Here is a 21,086-nt window from a genome sequence, read left to right as displayed (position 1 = left end):
GATATATTTTCATGTATATTGTTGTATATATATTTATTTTTTATATAGGTTTCTTCAAAGAATTATTGGTAAGGTAGCTGCGGAACCATAGCTATAGGTCTTTTTGAGGACTTAAGTTAGAGCTACGGTTCCGCACCTAATAGTAAGATTGGTTGATTTATTTGATTTGATATATTTTCATGTATATTGTTGTATATATATTTATTTTTTATATAGGTTTCTTCAAAGAATTGATGGTAAGATAGCTGCTGAACCGTTGCTCTTAGGTCTTTTTAATATATCATAAGGTCCAAATTAAAAGCTACAGTTCCGCACCTAATAGTAAGATTGGTTGATTTATTTCATTTTAAATATTTTCATGTATATTGTTGTATATATATTTATTTTTTATATAGGTTTCTTCAAAGAATTGATGGTAAGGTAGCTGCGGAACCATAGCTCTTAGGTCTTTATAATATATCATAAGGACCTAATTAAGATCTATGGTTCGGCACCTAATAGTAAGATTGGTTGATTTATTTCATTTTAAATATTTTCATGTATATTGTTGTATATATATTTATTTTTTATATAGGTTTCTTCAAAAAATTGATGGTAAGGTAGCTGCGGAACCGTACCTCTTAGGTCTTTATAATATATCATAGGGACCTAATTCAGAGCTACGGGTCCACACCTAATAGTAAGATTGGTTGATTTATTTCATTTTATATATTTTCTTGTATATTGTTGTATATATATTTATTTTTTATATAGGTTTCTTCAAAGAATTGATGGTAAGGTAGCTGCCGAACCGTAGCTCTTAGGTCTTTATGATATATCATAAGGACCTAATTAAGAGCTACAGTTCAGCACCTAATAGTAAGATCGATTGATATATTTAATTTGATATATTTTCATGTATATAGTTGTATATATATTTATTTTTTATATAGGTTTCTTCAAAAAATTGATGGTAAGGTAGCTGCGGAACCGTACCTCTTAGGTCTTTATAATATATCATAAGGACCTAATTAAGAGCTACGGGTCCACACCTAATAGTAAGATTGATTGATTTATTTCATTTTATATATTTTCTTGTATATGGTTGTATATATATTTATTTTTTATATAGGTTTCTTCAAAGAATTGATGGTAAGGTAGCTGCTGAACCGTAGCTCTTAGGTCTTTATAATATATCATAAGGACCTAATTAAGAGCTACAGTTCGGCACCTTATAGTAAGATTGGTTGATATATTTAATTTGATATATTTTGATGTATATTGTTGTATATATATTTATTTTTTATATAGGTTTCTTCAAAGAATTGATGGTAAGATAGCTGCGGAACCATAGCTCTTAGGTCTTTATGATATATCATAAGGACCTAATTAAGAGCTATGGGTCCGCACCTAATAGTAAGATTGGTTGATTTATTTCATTTTATATATTTTCATGTATATTGTTGTATATATATTTATTTTTTATATAGGTTTCTTCAAAGAATTATTGGTAAGGTAGCTGCGGAACCATAGCTATAGGTCTTTATGAGGACCTAAGTTAGAGCTACGGTTCCGCACCTAATAGTAAGATTGGTTGATTTATTTGATTTGATATATTTTCATGTATATTGTTGTATATATATTTATTTTTTATATAGGTTTCTTCAAAGAATTGATGGTAAGATAGCTGCTGAACCGTTGCTCTTAGGTCTTTTTAATATATCATAAGGTCCTAATTAAAAGCTACAGTTCCGCACCTATTAGTAAGATTGGTTGATTTATTTCATTTTAAATATTTTCATGTATATTGTTGTATATATATTTATTTTTTATATAGGTTTCTTCAAAGAATTGATGGTAAGGTAGCTGCGGAACCATAGCTCTTAGGTCTTTATAATATATCATAAGGACCTAATTAAGATCTATGGTTCGGCACCTAATGGTAAGATTGGTTGATTTATTTCATTTTATATATTTTCATGTATATGCTTGTATATATATATTTATTTTTTATATAGGTTTCTTCAAAGAATTGATGGTAAGGTAGCTGCGGAACCGTACCTCTTAGGTCTTTATAATATATCATAGGGACCTAATTAAGAGCTACCGGTCCACACCTAATAGTAAGATTGGTTGATTTATTTCATTTTATATATTTTCTTGTATATGGTTGTATATATATTTATTTTTTATATAGGTTTCTTTCAAAGAATTGATGGTAAGGTAGCTGCCGAACCGTAGCTCTTAGGTCTTTATGATATATCATAACGACCTAATTAAGAGCTACAGTTCGGCACCTAATAGTAAGATCGGTTGATATATTTAATTTCATATATTTTCATGTAAATAGTTGTATATATATTTATTTTTTATATAGGTTTCTTCAAAGAATTATTGGTAAGGTAGCTGCGGAACCATAGCTATAGGTCTTTTTGAGGACTTAAGTTAGAGCTACGGTTCCGCACCTAATAGTAAGATTGGTTGATTTATTTCATTTTATATATTTTCATGTATATGCTTGTATATATATTTATTTTTTATATAGGTTTCTTCAAAAAATTGATGGTAAGATAGCTGTGGAACCATAGCTCTTAGGTCTTTATGATATATCATAAGGACCTAATTAAGAGCTACGGTTCCGCACCTAATAGTAAGATTGATTGATTTATTTCATTTTATATATTTTCATGTATATGCTTGTATATATATTTATTTTTTATATAGGTTTCTTCAAAGAATTGATGGTAAGGTAGCTGCGGAACCGTACCTCTTAGGTCTTTATAATATATCATAAGGACCTAATTAAGAGCTACGGGTCCACACCTAATAGTAAGATTGATTGATTTATTTCATTTTATATATTTTCTTGTATATGGTTGTATATATATTTATTTTTTATATAGGTTTCTTCAAAGAATTGATGGTAAGGTAGCTGCTGAACCGTAGCTCTTAGGTCTTTATAATATATCATAAGGACCTAATTAAGAGCTACAGTTCGGCACCTTATAGTAAGATTGGTTGATATATTTAATTTGATATATTTTGATGTATATTGTTGTATATATATTTATTTTTTATATAGGTTTCTTCAAAGAATTGATGGTAAGATAGCTGCGGAACCATAGCTCTTAGGTCTTTATGATATATCATAAGGACCTAATTAAGAGCTATGGGTCCGCACCTAATAGTAAGATTGGTTGATTTATTTCATTTTATATATTTTCATGTATATTGTTGTATATATATTTATTTTTTATATAGGTTTCTTCAAAGAATTATTGGTAAGGTAGCTGCGGAACCATAGCTATAGGTCTTTATGAGGACCTAAGTTAGAGCTACGGTTCCGCACCTAATAGTAAGATTGGTTGATTTATTTGATTTGATATATTTTCATGTATATTGTTGTATATATATTTATTTTTTATATAGGTTTCTTCAAAGAATTGATGGTAAGATAGCTGCTGAACCGTTGCTCTTAGGTCTTTTTAATATATCATAAGGTCCTAATTAAAAGCTACAGTTCCGCACCTATTAGTAAGATTGGTTGATTTATTTCATTTTAAATATTTTCATGTATATTGTTGTATATATATTTATTTTTTATATAGGTTTCTTCAAAGAATTGATGGTAAGGTAGCTGCGGAACCATAGCTCTTAGGTCTTTATAATATATCATAAGGACCTAATTAAGATCTATGGTTCGGCACCTAATGGTAAGATTGGTTGATTTATTTCATTTTATATATTTTCATGTATATGCTTGTATATATATATTTATTTTTTATATAGGTTTCTTCAAAGAATTGATGGTAAGGTAGCTGCGGAACCGTACCTCTTAGGTCTTTATAATATATCATAGGGACCTAATTAAGAGCTACCGGTCCACACCTAATAGTAAGATTGGTTGATTTATTTCATTTTATATATTTTCTTGTATATGGTTGTATATATATTTATTTTTTATATAGGTTTCTTTCAAAGAATTGATGGTAAGGTAGCTGCCGAACCGTAGCTCTTAGGTCTTTATGATATATCATAACGACCTAATTAAGAGCTACAGTTCGGCACCTAATAGTAAGATCGGTTGATATATTTAATTTCATATATTTTCATGTAAATAGTTGTATATATATTTATTTTTTATATAGGTTTCTTCAAAAAATTGATGGTAAGATAGCTGCGGAACCATAGCTCTTAGGTCTTTATGATATATCATAAGGACCTAATTAAGAGCTACGGTTCCGCACCTAATAGTAAGATTGATTGATTTATTTCATTTTATATATTTTCATGTATATGGTTGTATATATATTTATTTTTTATATAGGTTTCTTCAAAGAATTGATGGTAAGGTAGCTGCGGAACCGTACCTCTTAGGTCTTTATAATATATCATAAGGACCTAATTAAGATCTATGGTTCGGCACCTAATGGTAAGATTGGTTGATTTATTTCATTTTATATATTTTCATGTATATGGTTGTATATAAATTTATTTTTTATATAGGTTTCTTCAAAGAATTGATGGTAAGGTAGCTGCAGAACCGTAGCTCTTAGAGCTAACTTAAACCTATTGTTCAGCACCTAATAGTAAGATTGATTGATATATTTCATTCTATATATTTTCATGTATATGCTTGTATATATATTTATTTTTTATATAGGTTTCTTCAAAGAATTGATGGTAAGATAGCTGCGGAACCGTAGCTCTTGGGTCTTTTTAATATATCATAAGGACCTAATTAAGATCTATGGTTCGGCACCTAATAGTAAGATTGGTTGATATATTTAATTTGATATATTTTCATGTATAATGTTGTATATATATTTATTTTTTATATAGGTTTCTTCAAAGAATTGATGGTAAGGTAGCTGCGGAACCATAGCTCTTAGGTCTTTATGATATATCATTAGGACCTAATTTAGAGCTATGGTTCGGCACCTAATAGTAAGTTTGGTTCATTTATTTCATTTTGTATATTTTCATGTATATTGTTGTATATATATTTATTTTTTATATAGGTTTTTTCAAAGAATTGATGGTAAGGTAGCTGCGGAACCGTTGCTCTTGGTCTTTATAATAAATCATAAGAACCTAATTGAGAGCTATGGTTCTGCACCTAATAGTAAGTTTGGTTCATTTATTTCATTTTGTATATTTTCATGTATATTGTTGTATATATATTTATTTTTTGAATAGGTTTCTTCAAAGAATTGATGGTAAGGTAACTGCGGAACCATAGCTCTTGGTCTTTATAATAAATCATAAGAACCTAATTGAGAGCTATGGTTCTGCACCTAATAGTAAGATTGGTTGATATATTTAATTTGATATATTTTCATGTATATTGTTGTATATTATTTATTTTTCATATAGGTTTCTTCAAAGAATTGATGGTAAGATAGCTCAGACTCTTAGGTCTTTATGATATATCATAAGGACCTAATTAAGAGCTACGGTTCCGCCCCTAATAGTAAGATTGGTTGATTTATTTCATTTTGTATATTTTCATGAGTATTGTTGTATATATATTTAATTTTTATATAGGTTTCTTCAAAGAATTGATGGTAAGGTAGCTGCGGAACCATAGCTCTTAGGTCTTTATAATATATCATAAGGACCTAATTAAGATCTATGGTTCGGCACCTAATGGTAAGATTGGTTGATTTATTTCATTTTATATATTTTCATGTATATGCTTGTATATATATTTATTTTTTATATAGGTTTCTTCAAAGAATTGATGGTAAGGTAGCTGCGGAACCATAGCTCTTGGTCTTTATAATATATCATAAGAACTAATTAAGAGCTACAGTTCCGCACCTAAAAGTAAGATTGATTTATTTTTTCCATTCTATATATTTTCATGTATATGCTTGTATATATATTTATTTTTTATATAGGTTTCTTCAAAGAATAGATGGTAAGATAGCTGCGGAACCGTAGCTCTTGGGTCTTTTTAATATATCATAAGGACCTAATTAAGAGCTATGGTTCGGCACCTAATAGTAAGATTGGTTGATATATTTAATTTGATATATTTTCATGTATAATGTTGTATATATATTTATTTTTTATATAGGTTTCTTCAAAGAATTGATGGTAAGGTAGCTGCGGAACCATAGCTCTTAGGTCTTTATGATATATCATTAGGACCTAATTTAGAGCTATGGTTCGGCACCTAATAGTAAGTTTGGTTGATTTATTTCATTTTGTATATTTTCATGTATATTGTTGTATATATATTTATTTTTTATATAGGTTTTTTCAAAGAATTGATGGTAAGGTAGCTGCGGAACCGTTGCTCTTAGGTCTTTATAATAAATCATAAGAACCTAATTGAGAGCTATGGTTCGGCACCTAATAGTAAGATTGGTTGATTTATTTCATTTTGTATATTTTCATGTGTATTGTTGTATATTATTTATTTTTCATATAGGTTTCTTCAAAGAATTGATGGTAAGATAGCTGCGGAAACGTAGCTCTTAGGTCTTTATGATATATCATAAGGACCTAATTAAGAGCTACGGTTCCGCCCCTAATAGTAAGATTGGTTGATTTATTTCATTTTGTATATTTTCATGTGTATTGTTGTATATATATTTAATTTTTATATAGGTTTCTTCAAAGAATTGATGGTAAGGTAGCTGCGGAACCATAGCTCTTAGGTCTTTATAATATATCATAAGGACCTAATTAAGATCTATGGTTCGGCACCTAATGGTAAGATTGGTTGATTTATTTCATTTTATATATTTTCATGTATATGCTTGTATATATATTTATTTTTTATATAGGTTTCTTCAAAGAATTGATGGTAAGGTAGCTGCGGAACCATAGCTCTTAGGTCTTTATGATATATCATAAGGACCTAATTAAGAGCTACAGGTCCGCACCTAATAGTAAGATTGGTTGATTAATTTCATTTTATATATTTTCATGTATATTGTTGTATATATATTTATTTTTTATATAGGTTTTTCCAAAGAATTGATGGTAAGGTAGCTGCGGAACCATAGCTCTTGGTCTTTATAATATATCATAAGAACTAATTAAGAGCTACAGTTCCGCACCTAAAAGTAAGATTGATTTATTTTTTCCATTTTATATATTTTCATGTATATGCTTGTATATATATTTATTTTTTATATAGGTTTCTTCAAAGAATTATTGGTAAGGTAGCTGCGGAACCTTAGCTCTTAGGTCTATTTGATATATCATAAAGACCTAATTAAGAGCTATGGTTCGGCACCTAATAGTAATTTTGGTTGATTTATTTTATTTTGTATATTTTCATGTATATTGTATATATATTTATTTTTTATATAGGTTTTTTCAAAGAATTGATGGTAAGGTAGCTGTCGAACCGTAGCTCTTAGGTCTTTATAATATATCATAAGGACCTAATGAAGAGCTACAGTTTGGCACCTTATAGTAAGATTGGTTGATTTATTTAATTTGATATATTTTCATGTCTATTGTTGTATATATATTTATTTTCTATATAGGTTTCTTCAAAGAATTGATGGTAAGATAGCTGCGGAACCGTTGCTCTTAGGTCTTTATAATAAATCATAAGAACCTAATTGAGAGCTATGGTTCGGCACCTAATAGTAAGATTGGTTGATATATTTAATTTGATATATTTTCATGTATATTGTTGTATATTATTTATTTTTTATAAAGGTTTCTTCAAAGAATTGATGGTAAGATAGCTGCGGAAACGTAGCTCTTAGGTCTTTATGATATATCATAAGGACCTAATTAAGAGCTACGGTTCCGCACCTAATAGTAAGATTGGTTGATTTATTTCATTTTGTATATTTTCATGTGTATTGTTGTATATAGATTTAATTTTTATATAGGTTTCTTCAAATAATTGATGGTAAGGTAGCTGCGGAACCATAGCTCTTGGTCTTTATAATATATCATAAGGACCTAATTAAGAGCTACGGTTCCGCACCTAATAGTAAGATTGATTGATATATTTCATTTTATATATTTTCATGTATTTTGTTGTATATATATTTATTTTTTATATAGGTTTCTTCAAAGAATTGATGGTAAGGTAGCTGCGGAACCATAGCTCTTAGGTCTTTATGATATATCATAAGGACCTAATTAAGAGCTACAGGTCCGCACCTAATAGTAAGATTGGTTGATTAATTTCATTTTATATATTTTCCTGTATATTGTTGTATATATATTTATTTTTTATATAGGTTTTTCCAAAGAATTGATGGTAAGGTAGCTGCGGAACCATAGCTCTTGGTCTTTATAATATATCATAAGGACCTAATTAAGAGCTACAGTTCCGCACCTAAAAGTAAGATTGATTTATTTATTTCATTTTATATATTTTCATGTATATGCTTGTATATATATTTATTTTTTATATAGGTTTCTTCAAAGAATTATTGGTAAGGTAGCTGCGGAACCTTAGCTCTTAGGTCTTAATGATATATCATAAAGACCTAATTAAGAGCTACAGCTCGGCACCTAATAGTAAGATTGGTTGATATATTTAATTTGATATATTTTCATGTATGTTGTTGTATATATATTTATTTTTTATATAGGTTTCTTCAAAGAATTGATGGTAAGGTAGCTGCCGAACCGTAGCTCTTAGGTCTTTATAATATATCATAAGGACCTAATGAAGAGCTACAGTTGGGCACCTTATAGTAAGATTGGTTGATATATTTAATTTGATATATTTTGATGTATATTGTTGTATATATATTTATTTTCTATATAGGTTTCTTCAAAGAATTGATGGTAAGATAGCTGCGGAACCGTACCTCTTAGGTCCTTATAATATATCATAAGGACCTAATTAAGAGCTATGATTCGGCACCTAATAGTTAGATTGTTTGATTTATTTCATTTTATATATTTTTATGCATATTGTTGTATATATATTTATTTTTGATATAGGTTCCTTCAAAGAATTGATGGTAAGGTAGCTGCGGAACCATAGCTCTAAGGTCTTTATGATATATAATAAGAACCTAATTTAGAGCTATGGTTCCGCACCTAATAGTACGATTGGTTGATTTATTTCATTTAATATATTTTCCTGTATATTGTTGTATATATTTTTTTTTTTTTTATATAGGTTTCTTCATAGAATTGATGGTAAGATAGCTGCGGAAACGTAGCTCTTAGGTCTTTATGATATATCATAAGGACCTTATTAAGAGCTACGGTTCCGCATATAATAGTAAGATTGGTTGATTTATTGCATTATATATATTTTCATGTATATGCTTGTATATATATTTATTTTTTATATAGGTTTCTTCAAAGAACTGATGGTAAGGTAGCTGCGGAACCATAGCTCTTAGGTCTTTATAATATATCATAAGGACCTAATTAAGAAGTACGGTTCGGCACCTAATAGTAAGATTGGTTGATTTATTTCATTTTATATATTTTCATGTATATTGTTGTATATATATTTATTTTCTATATAGGTTTCTTCAAAGAATTGATGGTAAGATAGCTGCGGAACCGTACCTCTTAGGTCCTTATAATATATCATAAGGACCTAATTAAGAGCTATGATTCGGCACCTAATAGTTAGATTGTTTGATTTATTTCATTTTATATATTTTCATGCATATTGTTGTATATATATTTATTTTTTATATAGGTTCCTTCAAAGAATTGATGGTAAGGTAGCTGCGGAACCATAGCTCTAAGGTCTTTATGATATATCATAAGAACCTAATTTAGAGCTATGGTTCCGCACCTAATAGTACGATTGGTTGATTTATTTCATTTAATATATTTTCCTGTATATTGTTGTATATATATTTATTTTTTATATAGGTTTCTTCATAGAATTGATGGTAAGATAGCTGCGGAAACGTAGCTCTTAGGTCTTTATGATATATCATAAGGACCTTATTAAGAGCTACGGTTCCGCATATAATAGTAAGATTGGTTGATTTATTGCATTATTTATATTTTCATGTATATTGTTGTATATATATTTATTTTTTATATAGGTTTCTTCAAAGAACTGATGGTAATGTAGCTGCGGAACCGTAGCTCTTAGGTCTTTATAATATATCATAAGGACCTAATTAAGAGCTACGGTTCCGCATATAATAGTAAGATTGGTTGATTTATTTCATTTTATATATTTTCATGTATATTGTTGTATATATATTTATTTTTTATATAGGTTTCTTCAAAAAATTGATGGTAAGGTAGCTGCTGAACCATAGCTCTTAGGTCTTGATAATATATCATAAGGACCTAATTAAGAGCTACGGTTCCGCACCTAATAGTAAGATCGGTTGATTTATGTCATTTTATATATTTTCATGTATATGGTTGTATATTTTTTTTTTTTTTTAAATAGGTTTCTTCAAAGAACTGATGGTGAGGTAGCTGCGGAACCATAGCTCTTGGTCTTTATTATATATCATAAGGACCTAAATAAGAGCTATGGTTCTGCGCCTAATAGTAAGATTGATTGATTTATTTCATATTATATATTTTCATGTATATGGTTGTATATATATTTATTTTTTATATAGGTTTCTTCAAAGAATTGATGGTAAGGTAGCTGCGGAACCATAGCTCTAAGGTCTTTATGATATATCATTAGGACCTAATTTAGAGCTTTGGTTCGGCACCTAATAGTAAGTTTGGTTGATTTATTTCATTTGGTATATTTTCAGGTATATTGTTATATTTATTATTTTTTATATAGGTTTTTTCAAAGAATTGATGGTAAGGTAGCTGACGAACCGTAGCTCTTAGGTCTTTATAATATATCATAAGGACCTAATGAAGAGCTACATCCTCTAGAGCTAGATTCTACATCCGATTTCACCTGGATAGATGCACGCTTGATAAAGCTAGTTAGTCTAGCGAAATATTGCGTTTATTTTCATCATTTTGTAAATATTTTAAACATTCTTATATTTACATACTTAATAGTGTGTTAAAATTACATTGTTAGGCAATCTATAATTTCATTTGTGTAATTGAATTAATCTCTGTACTGATTAATCCACACTCCCATAGATTTGTATGTCATGTGCTGCTATTTATAGGCACTTATATATATATATATATATATATATATATATATGTGTATTGTAGTGATACAAATCAATATACTCTGGTTTATATTAATATTAATATTTGTATATTACAGTTACATGTATATATAATTTTCATCCATTTGTATATCATTCTATTCTAATTATTAATAGTGCAGTGCAAGTGCATGGTGGACACTCTTCTATAATAATTCGATATTTCTTATAGATTGGATTTGAGTAGGCATTCATATTTTCCCGCAAAACAAGAGAGCAAGGACCAATAACTCTGCATGTATCTGTATATAATCTTCACCTCCTTTATAGGAGATTGCAATCGTTCTTCAGATATTCTTCCGCATGCGTTAATACAATTTTTCTGTAGTCTGCATAGATATTAATAATTTTTACTTACATACATATAAAACATTTTAAAATTATTAAATTATGTTCTAAAAAAAATATTTGATGAGTATTCATTGAAGAAATGAATATATAGCAAGCGATAAGGAATGTTATTTTGCACTCGATGATGTCGGCGTATTTATCATGCTTATAGATCGGTTAAAAACCCAAAACTAATTTACATAATGGAAATTTAGGCAATAGCAATACACCGGAATGACCTCACGAGTAAAAATAACTGTATTAGACATATTATAAATGTTTTTCTCACAGTAGCCATGTGAAGGGTGATAACATATTTTCCAAGTCAGAAAACTGAAAACTAAAAGTTGTGAAAACATCTAGCTACTCGACTGAGAATTATTTTACCAGTTTAATATTTAAAGATAGATAAGTAAATTAACAAGATTTTCTATTAAAATAGCAATAGTAAATCCTGAGGTTGGAATAGAACTTCCAAGGGGAGACAAATTCAATAAACAACAAGATTTGTTGATTCAATGGGAGATAACTCTGTAAAATATGCAAATTTTAATGCAGTTGAAATTCAAATCATTATTCTTTGACTTCCTTTTTTTTCCATATTTATATTAATTTTACAAACTTAGGTGTTGATGTTATACTATTGTGAACATGTAGTAAGAAATCAAAACAATATTTAGTAAAGGTTTATGTTGACAGAAATGGATTTATAAAATATATAATAATGTATTCATTTTAATTCCTTTTTAGGTTCTTTCTGTGACATGTTTTTCATGGTGTTGGGAATAAGACTTTGGGGTCTAATACTTCTAAAAGGAAGGTAAGTACCAGAATGTTATTCCAGTTTTGAAGAGAAAAAAAAACAACATGTATTATAAAATTTCTTTGGAAAATTCTCTCTAGGCTTTTAGGAGTTGGTCAGGTCTACTCTCTCATTTATCAGAACCAGTATATAAGTTAATTTTAGGATCTGATGCAATTACATAAAAGTTTGCTGGGTTGCTGGATAGCTGTCTAATCCACATGTTCTCAACATCTATTACACATTTATAGACTACCAGTATTTATATTAAATATATATAAGTATACCAACAATGATCAGTTTAAACAATTTTTGATGATGAGGCATTTTATATTTCAGGTTAACATCACAGTTTGTCCGTAAGGATTGAGGTTGGGAATGGCAATTGGAGCTGACTTTTATGGTAAGAATCAGTACATAGATTTATGAACTATTCAACTTAGAGCATGTCACTAGAATTTTTCATGTTATAAGTGTATGTATAATTTGGAAGGGGTATCAAGATACAAATAAGGGAAGTCAAAGTTTTGAATTTTGGATATCTTCTCTCTGTTTTTTTTTATCTAAATTAATCCCACTATATAGAAATTAAGAAATGTAGTATGATTGCCAATGAGACATTAATCAACCAGAAACCACATGACAAGGATGTTAGCAACTATAGATTGCCATTCTATGGTCTTCAACAATGAGCAAAACCTATTCTGTATTGTAAGCTATATAAGGCCCCAACATGGCAAAATGTGAAATAATTCATATGAGAAAACCAATGACTTGATATAGGATAAAACAATAAACAAAACAAAAATATGATAGACAACAAACAACGACTTGTTTTTCATCTTTTTTTGCCAACAAAGACTGGTAGTCTAAAAGTTATGTCCACTAGTCACTTTAAAGCTAGGTAAAGAAATGTTATATGCATCATAATTGTAATGTCCAGTTAATTATTCTTTTGCATTAAATATTGTTTCAATTATTTTTCACATAGTTTTGACAGATATGTTTAAGAATGAATATTTCTTTTTCAGGTAACTTTAACTGTGGCTGCATGAAAATGATTGGGTGACTGTACCAGTAAAGAATGTAATTCAGACAATTTTTGTGTATGTTTGAGAAAATGTTTATAATTTTTTACCAAAAAAAAAAATAGTGTAAAGATTCTCCATTTTCAACAAGATTGTAAGTCATAGATAACTTATTTTGAATTTTAAAATCTGTCTTTTTACCATTAAAACCAAAGGATATATTCAGGTAGCTCTACTCATGTCCATTCTTGACAATTTTTTTGTCATGCATATTGATACTGAACTGGTTTTTGTCTCACCTTGACAGATTCGAAAAGCGAGACATAGGTATGCTGTTTCTGGCGTCGGCGGCGGCATCAACAATGTATTAGTTTGTGATTAGGTCTAGTTTATGGTGAACCACTAGTGGTAGGTCAATGATATTTGGTATGCAGTTGAATTAGCATTGGCACATCTCATTACCATGGAGATTATTTGGCCTTACCCCCTCAGTCATGGTTTATTGACTTTGAAACTTTGCTTAGTTTTCATGTATTAGTTTGTGATTAGGTCAGTTCATGGGGAACCACTAGTGGTAGGTCAATGATATTTGGTATGCAGTTGTATAAGCATTGGCATATTTCATTTCCATGAAGATTATTTGGCCCCGCCCCTTTAGTCATGGTCTATTGACTTTGAAACTTTTGCTTAGTTTACAAGTTAGTGTTTATGTTTAGGTTTCTTTAAAGGGAATGACATGAAAAGTCAATGGTATTTGGTATGCAGTTGTATTAGCATTGGCTTACCTCATTTCCATGGAGATTGTTTAGCCCTGTACCTTTAGTCATGGTTCATTGACTTTGAATATTTGCATAACTTACATGTAAAAGTATTATTTCAATTTCAACATTTGCATTATCAAAATAATAAATAGGCGAGACATATCTCTGTGTTAACAGTTTATTGGTATGTATAGTTTTGTTTTGAGTTCATAGTTCAGATTGTATTCATTATTTTTTTCCCCTGTGGCTAGATTTAATTGGTACTTTGAAAATTAATTGAAATTGACCACTTTTATTTGAAGACCTACTCTTTTAGATATATTAATAATGGTCCATGTCTAGTCAAAACACTTCCAGAAGTTAAGAATGGAGAATCTTAAAATTAAAGAAAAAATGAAATGTATATTTTGGCTTTCAACATTGTTAAATATATATCTTCTCCGAATGTTTTCATTTTTTTTATGCCCCTGCCATAGGGAAAGGAGGCATTAAGTGTTACCCTTGACGTCCTTCTGTCCTTTTGTTGTTCCTTTTGTCCCATTTTTGTTTCTGCACGAACTTTTAAGAGTAATGCCCCTTTATCAGCTGGAAAGTTGCAAATTTGGGCAGTGAGTCACTTACTTTTCTAGAGTTATGCTCCTTTTTAAAATTTTTAAAATTGCAAAGCTTGAGCAAGGGCATCGTGTCCTCAGACACATTCTTCTTTTATTTTTTAGCTGAGTTTGATATAATTTATTATATTTTTATCAATTGTTTTGTTCGGAATAATTATACATTTTTGTCGAGCCTTCGACTTTAGTCGAAAAAGCGAGACATAGCGATGCTACATTCCATCGGCGTCGGCGGCGGCGTCCACAAATATTCTCTCTGTGGTTAAAGTTTTTGAAATTTTAATAACTTTCTTAAACTATCCTGGATTTCTACCAAACTTGGACAGAAGCTTGTTTATGATCATAAGGTAGTATCCAGAAGTAAATTTTGTAAAAATAAAATTCCATTTTTTCCGTATTTTACTTATAAATGGACTTACCGGTAGTTTTTCTGCCGGTAAATATTACATTCACTCTGTGGTTAAAGTATTTAAAATTTTAATAACTTTCTTAAACTATCCTGGGTTTGTACCAAACTTGGACAGAAACTTGTTTATGATCATAAGATAGTATCTAGAAGGAAATTTTGTAAAAAAATAAATCCATTTTTTCCTTATTTTACTTTTAAATGGACTTAGATTTTCTGCCAGGAAACCAACACATTCACTCTGTGGTTAAAGTTTTTAAAATTTTAATAACTTTCTTATACTATTTTGGATTTGTACCAAACTTGGACAGAAGCTTGTTTATGATCAAATGCTAGTATCTAGAAGGAAATTTTGTTTTCTTCCAGTTAACATTACATTCAGTCTGCAGTTAAAGTTTTTAAACATTTATTAGATTCATAAACTATCCTGGAATTTTACCAAACTTGGACAGAAGCTTCTTACAATCAAAAGATAGTATCAAGAGGAATATTTTTATTGATTTACTTCCTCATTTTTGTTGAGCCTGCGATTAACAGAAAAAGTAGGCGAGACACTGGGTTCCGCGGAACCCTTACAAATTTTTTTATACTGTCTAAAGTATACTTCCTGAGACAGTCTTCAGAGCATTAGGTTTTGGACTCAGGTTTCCAACATTTTCCCACTACAAATTCAGTTTTTACAGAAGTTTGACTAAGTTCACTCGTTTTAGTCGGTTGTCATGGTTGTTCCTGGCAGGAAGATTGTTGATGATAGAGATTTTGTCATTATTTGGTAATTAACTTAAAATACAGCATAGAAGCATTTCATCAATTGTGATTTTTATGATTATCTTTTATGTATATATGCTTACAATTTGTATACATGGATATTGTTTTAAAAATCATTAAAATCTGGTGTCCAGACGAGCTGTCTGGGTTATCAGCAACATGAATATATTGTTAGTTTTGTTTAAGCCTAAATATTTAAGGGATAGAAGTTATAGTAATATTATATGAATAGACTCGTTATTGAAATTTATTATACCCCACACAAATTTTTTGTGAAGGGTATATGTTTTTGACCCGTCTGTCCGTCTGTCCGTCCATCTGTCCGTCAGTCCTGTTTATTGTCATCGCAACTCCTCTCAAACCTCACAACAGAATTTCATGAAACCTTTTCAGATAATAAGGACATACTACGTAGATGTGCATATCGACAGGAAATTAGGATTCAATTTTTTTTCTAGGAGTTGCGCCCCTTTGAACTTATTTGCTTTAATGTACTACTGCAACAATTTGTCATCGCAACTCCTCTGAAACCACACAACAGAATTTCATGAAACTTTTTAGATAATAAGGACATACTATGTAGATGTGTATATCGACAGGAAATTACGATTCAATTTTTTTCTAGGAGTTGCGCCCCTTTGAACTTATTTGCTTTAATGTACTACTGCAATAGTTTGTCATCGCAACAGTCCTCTGAAACCACACAACAGAATTTCATGAAACCTTTTTAGATAATAAGGACATACTATGTAGATGTGTATATCGACAGGAAATTACGATTCAATTATTTTTCTAGGAGTTGCGCCCCTTTGAACTTATTTGCTTTAATGTACTACTGCAATAGTTTGTCATCGCAACAGTCCTCTGAAACCACACAACAGAATTTCATGAAACCTCTTTAGATAATAAGGACATACTATGTAGATGTGTATATCGACAGGAAATTAGGATTCAATTTTTTTTCTAGGAGTTGCGCCCCTTTGAACTTATTTGCTTCAATGTACTACTGCAACAGTTTGTCATCGCAACTCCTCTGAAACCACACAACAGAATTTCATGAAACTTTGTAGATAATAAGGACATACTATGAAGATGTGCATATCGACAGGAAATTAGGATTCAATTTTTTTTCTAGGAGTTGCGCCCCTTTGAACTTATTTGCTTTAATGTACTACTGCAACAATTTGTCATCGCAACTCCTCTGAAACCACACAACAGAATTTCATGAAACTTTGTAGATAATAAGGACATACTATGTAGATGTGCATATTGACAGGAAATCATGATTCAATTTTTTTTCTTACACTTATTTTATTTCTCCAATGACAATGTGGGGACGTGGGGTATGTGAGCGCGCTCACTAAGGTTCTTTAATTTGAGAATGTCATGGACCATAAAAGTACAGGTCAAGTTAGATTTTGATTTTTTTCACAATTACTGTTCAAGATTTGCGGCTTGCCTTTGAAAATGTTAGTTCTTTGATTTCTGGATGATAATTATAGTACCACTTGACCCAATCCTTTGAAATTGTACATAATATCATGGATCATCGAAAAACTGTTCAAGGTTCATTTTGATGGTTTTGAGAATAACCGTTCAAGAGTTATGCCCCTTAGTTACCTTAAACATTTAACTTTCTTATTTCCAGATGATAATGAAGTAATGTTTGACAAAAGCTTTTTTTATTTTAACACTTAATTTATGAAACACAAAATACTGGTCACATTCTTTTTTTAGCTCACCTGGCCCAAAGGGCCAAGTGAGCTTTTCTTATCACTTGGCGTCCTCCGTCCATCGTCTGTTAACTTTTACAAAAATCTTCTCCTCTGAAACTACTTGGCCAAATTTAACCAAACTTGGCCACAATCATCATTGGAGTATCTAGTTTAAAAAATGTGTCCGGTGACCCAGCCAACCAACCAAGATGGCTACCATGGCTAAAAATAGAACATAGGGGTAAAATTTAGATTTTGGCTTATATCTCTGAAACCAAAGCATTTAGAGCAAATCTGACATGGAATATAATTGTTTATCAGGTCAAGATCTATCTGCCCTGAAATTATCAGATGAATCGGACAACCCGTTGTTGGGTTGCTTCCCCTGAATTGGTAATTTTAAGGAAATTGTTTTGCTGTTTTTGGTTATTATCTTGAATATTATTATAGATAGAGATAAACTGTAAACAGCAATAATGTTCAGCAAAGTACATTCTACAAATAAGTCAACTTGACCAAAATGGTCAGTTGACCCCTTAAGGAGTTATTGCCCTTTATAGTCAAATTTTTACAATTTTCATAAATTTTGTAAATTTTTGTAAATTTTTACAAAATATTTTCCACTGTAACTACTGGGCCAAGTTTATTATAGATAAAGATAATAGTAAGGAGAAAGAATGTTCAGTAAAGTAAGATCTACAAACACATCACCATCACCAAAACACAATTTTGTCATGAATCCATCTGTGTCCTTTGTTTAATATGCACATAGACCAAGGTAAACGACACAGGCTCTTTAGAGGGGTAAATTCAGTAAATAAATATACGTCATCAGGGAACGCCCATTTGGGGGAGAGCTTTCTGTATAAAACTGAAGTCATGTGCTCTTCTGATTGGTAGATAATGTTTTTAATAAATATTTTTTGATAGATGGATAAAAACTAGAGTTGAAAAAAAAAAAAAAATAAATGCTGAATGTACTAAATTTTTTTACTACAGGGTTGAAAAGTAATGGGGGTCAGTGAAGGAATTAAGTGCGAATCTACAGTGTTTGTAAACAAGGCCATGTGAATGCCCCAAAATGCTGCATGACCCTATGTTTTTATTGTTGCAAATGATAGAGCTACATTTGTACTTTCATGAATGATATATGAAATTTTCTAATTTCTAAAGGTAAATCAGGTATAAATTTAATTCAAGACATAGATTAGCATTACAGTCAATGGGAGATTTTTTACTGAATTTACCCCTATAGGAAAATATGCATTCTGTCACTGTACTTGTCCAAGGCCACACAATAATCACAAAACTTATTTCCTGTGTATATTAATGTAATGGAAGCATTTTGGAACCATTTGAAGTTGTTTTTTACACAAATTTCTATATTTAACTCGGCTATCCAAGATGCACTGAGTGTACTGTGAGAGGAAGCATGGGGTATATGGTAAAAATCAGTTTTTGTGTCCAGATTGAAAGAAACAATAGAAATTACACTTGAGAGTTATGATATCAATGAAAGGCATAAATATTCCCCCATTTTACAACACATTTTGCACATATTTCTCCTCATCATATGTAAAATCATATGGAAAATCAGAATTACCTCCCTTTGACAGTGTATTTTTTTTAGCTGTGTTTCACCATGTTAAGTTGTAGAACAAGTTGTAAATAAGCACTTTTCAAGTATTTTAACACTTGAATAATCTGACCCCATGAAGATATTCATTTATTTTTACATAACGCATTGCGTTTCTTTATTTAAAAAAAATTGTAGATAACTTTTTATGATTACATGCCCTTCATCTATGAAACTAGTGTTGAAATGTTTGTAATTGGATTACTATGTTAAATAATTGCTTTTAAATATTCTAAATTGTTACTTTAATCTTCCAAATGCAAAGTTTGGTCATACCCAGTCTTATTTTTTCATATTTGGCACTTTTTTCTACTTCAGTTTTGTCTGTCTAGTTTTGGCGAAGAAACCATCCTGATGTTGGGGTAACAGGAATTTCTGCAGAGTGATTGTCAATGACATTTTGTGAACTTTACAAGTAATTAAAACACAAATTTAGTAAAATAAAACATAATTGTTGTTTTTTTTTGTATGAAACTGCTTAAAAAAGCCTTTGAAAAGTGTTTTTGTGGTCTTTTCAGGGTATTTAATCAAAAACTTCCTTATAAGGCAAAATTTAACTAAGAGTACATCAAGACTTTAGTTTCTAGATGTACTTGCAATACTGGTCAAAGCAAACACAGAAAACAATTCATATTTATTAAGCATAGTATTTTACACTATTCTTTTACAAACAGTCAATATGCAACTTTATATACCAAATATACATTGGCCGCAGTATGGGCTGTAGTATAAATTTTCCTCTATCTTTACAAGTTCAGCATTTATGAATGTTGTATTGAAACTGGAACTTGAAAATTGGATACATTACATGATTATTACAAAAAAAGAGGGAAAAGCTACTAAAAAGTCCCTTATAGGGGTAAATTCAGTAAATAAATATACGTCATCAGGGAACGCCCATTTGGGGGAGAGCTTTCTGTATAAAACTGAAGTCATGTGCTCTTCTGATTGGTAGATAATGTTTTTAATAAATATTTTTTGATAGATGGATAAAAACTAGAGTTGAAAAAAAATAAAAAATAAATGCTGAATGTACTAAATTTTTTTACTACAGGGTTGAAAAGTAATGGGGGTCAGTGAAGGAATTAAGTGCGAATCTACAGTGTTTGTAAACAAGGCCATGTGAATGCCCAAAAATTCCGCATGACCCTATGTTTTTATTGTTGCAAATGATAGGGCTACATTTGTACTTTCATGAATGATATATGAAATTTTCTAATTTCTAAAGGTAAATCAGGTATAAATTTAATTCAAGACATAGATTAGCATTACAGTCAATGGGAAATTTTTTACTGAATTTACCCCTAGAGCCTCTAGTTAATTTTGGTATTTCATTTACTGTTTTTTTTCTGCAAGCAGGTGTATCTGCTCAATTATTAGATCTTATCACTTAAATCTAGTTTGAATCTGGACGGCAAATGCCAGTAACACTTACTTACTTACTTATATACAATTTTGAAATCTAAAATGTAAAAGTGCAACAACACCATCTACACACTTTAGATGTAGCATCGTACATATCCCCATTTAGAGGTATATAATATACAAGGTTACTGATACAGTCACCGTAACTATCACCGAGCTTTGTGCGCATGCGCAAGAAACGCCCCTCGAATTTCCTACTTTCATTTTTGAAAAAATCTTCTATTTGGAGATAGATTTGTTAACATCTATTACCTGTATCGATACTCACGACGACATAAGATTACTCCTGGATAATTTAGTATTTACTACTGAACAGTCGTATAAGGCCACTTCACGGTTAGTTCGGAAACATTGAATAGGGGCAGATTTTTGTTGAAAGAAGTTGAAATAGTATGAAAGTATGGGAAATCCTATACATGTTTTCACTCAATACACCTTATCGCTATTTGGGAATCTGTCCCTCATGACCCGAGAATCTGTCCCTCATGACCCGACAATCTGTCCCCCT

The 21,086-nt window shown here is 30.2% G+C and overlaps 1 long non-coding RNA gene across 2 annotated transcripts in view; it reads left to right on the top strand.

The window, feature by feature from the left end:
- Positions 1-15,082, top strand: part of LOC127734735 (uncharacterized) — a 33,265-nt gene extending 18,183 nt beyond the window's left edge. For both annotated transcript variants that reach the window (XR_007997730.1, XR_007997729.1), the window contains exons 2-4: positions 12,177-12,246; positions 12,568-12,631; positions 13,260-15,082. This is a non-coding gene — a long non-coding RNA (uncharacterized LOC127734735). The remainder of the gene's footprint in view (positions 1-12,176; positions 12,247-12,567; positions 12,632-13,259) is intronic.
- The last annotated feature ends 6,004 nt before the right edge of the window (positions 15,083-21,086 follow it).

Source organism: Mytilus californianus, unplaced genomic scaffold (assembly GCF_021869535.1).
Source record: "Mytilus californianus isolate M0D057914Y unplaced genomic scaffold, xbMytCali1.0.p SCAF_3, whole genome shotgun sequence".
In the NCBI taxonomy this organism is placed as follows: domain Eukaryota; kingdom Metazoa; phylum Mollusca; class Bivalvia; order Mytilida; family Mytilidae; genus Mytilus; species Mytilus californianus.
Note: the sequence above shows the minus strand (reverse complement) of the source record. Positions and strands in the feature narration are given on the sequence as shown.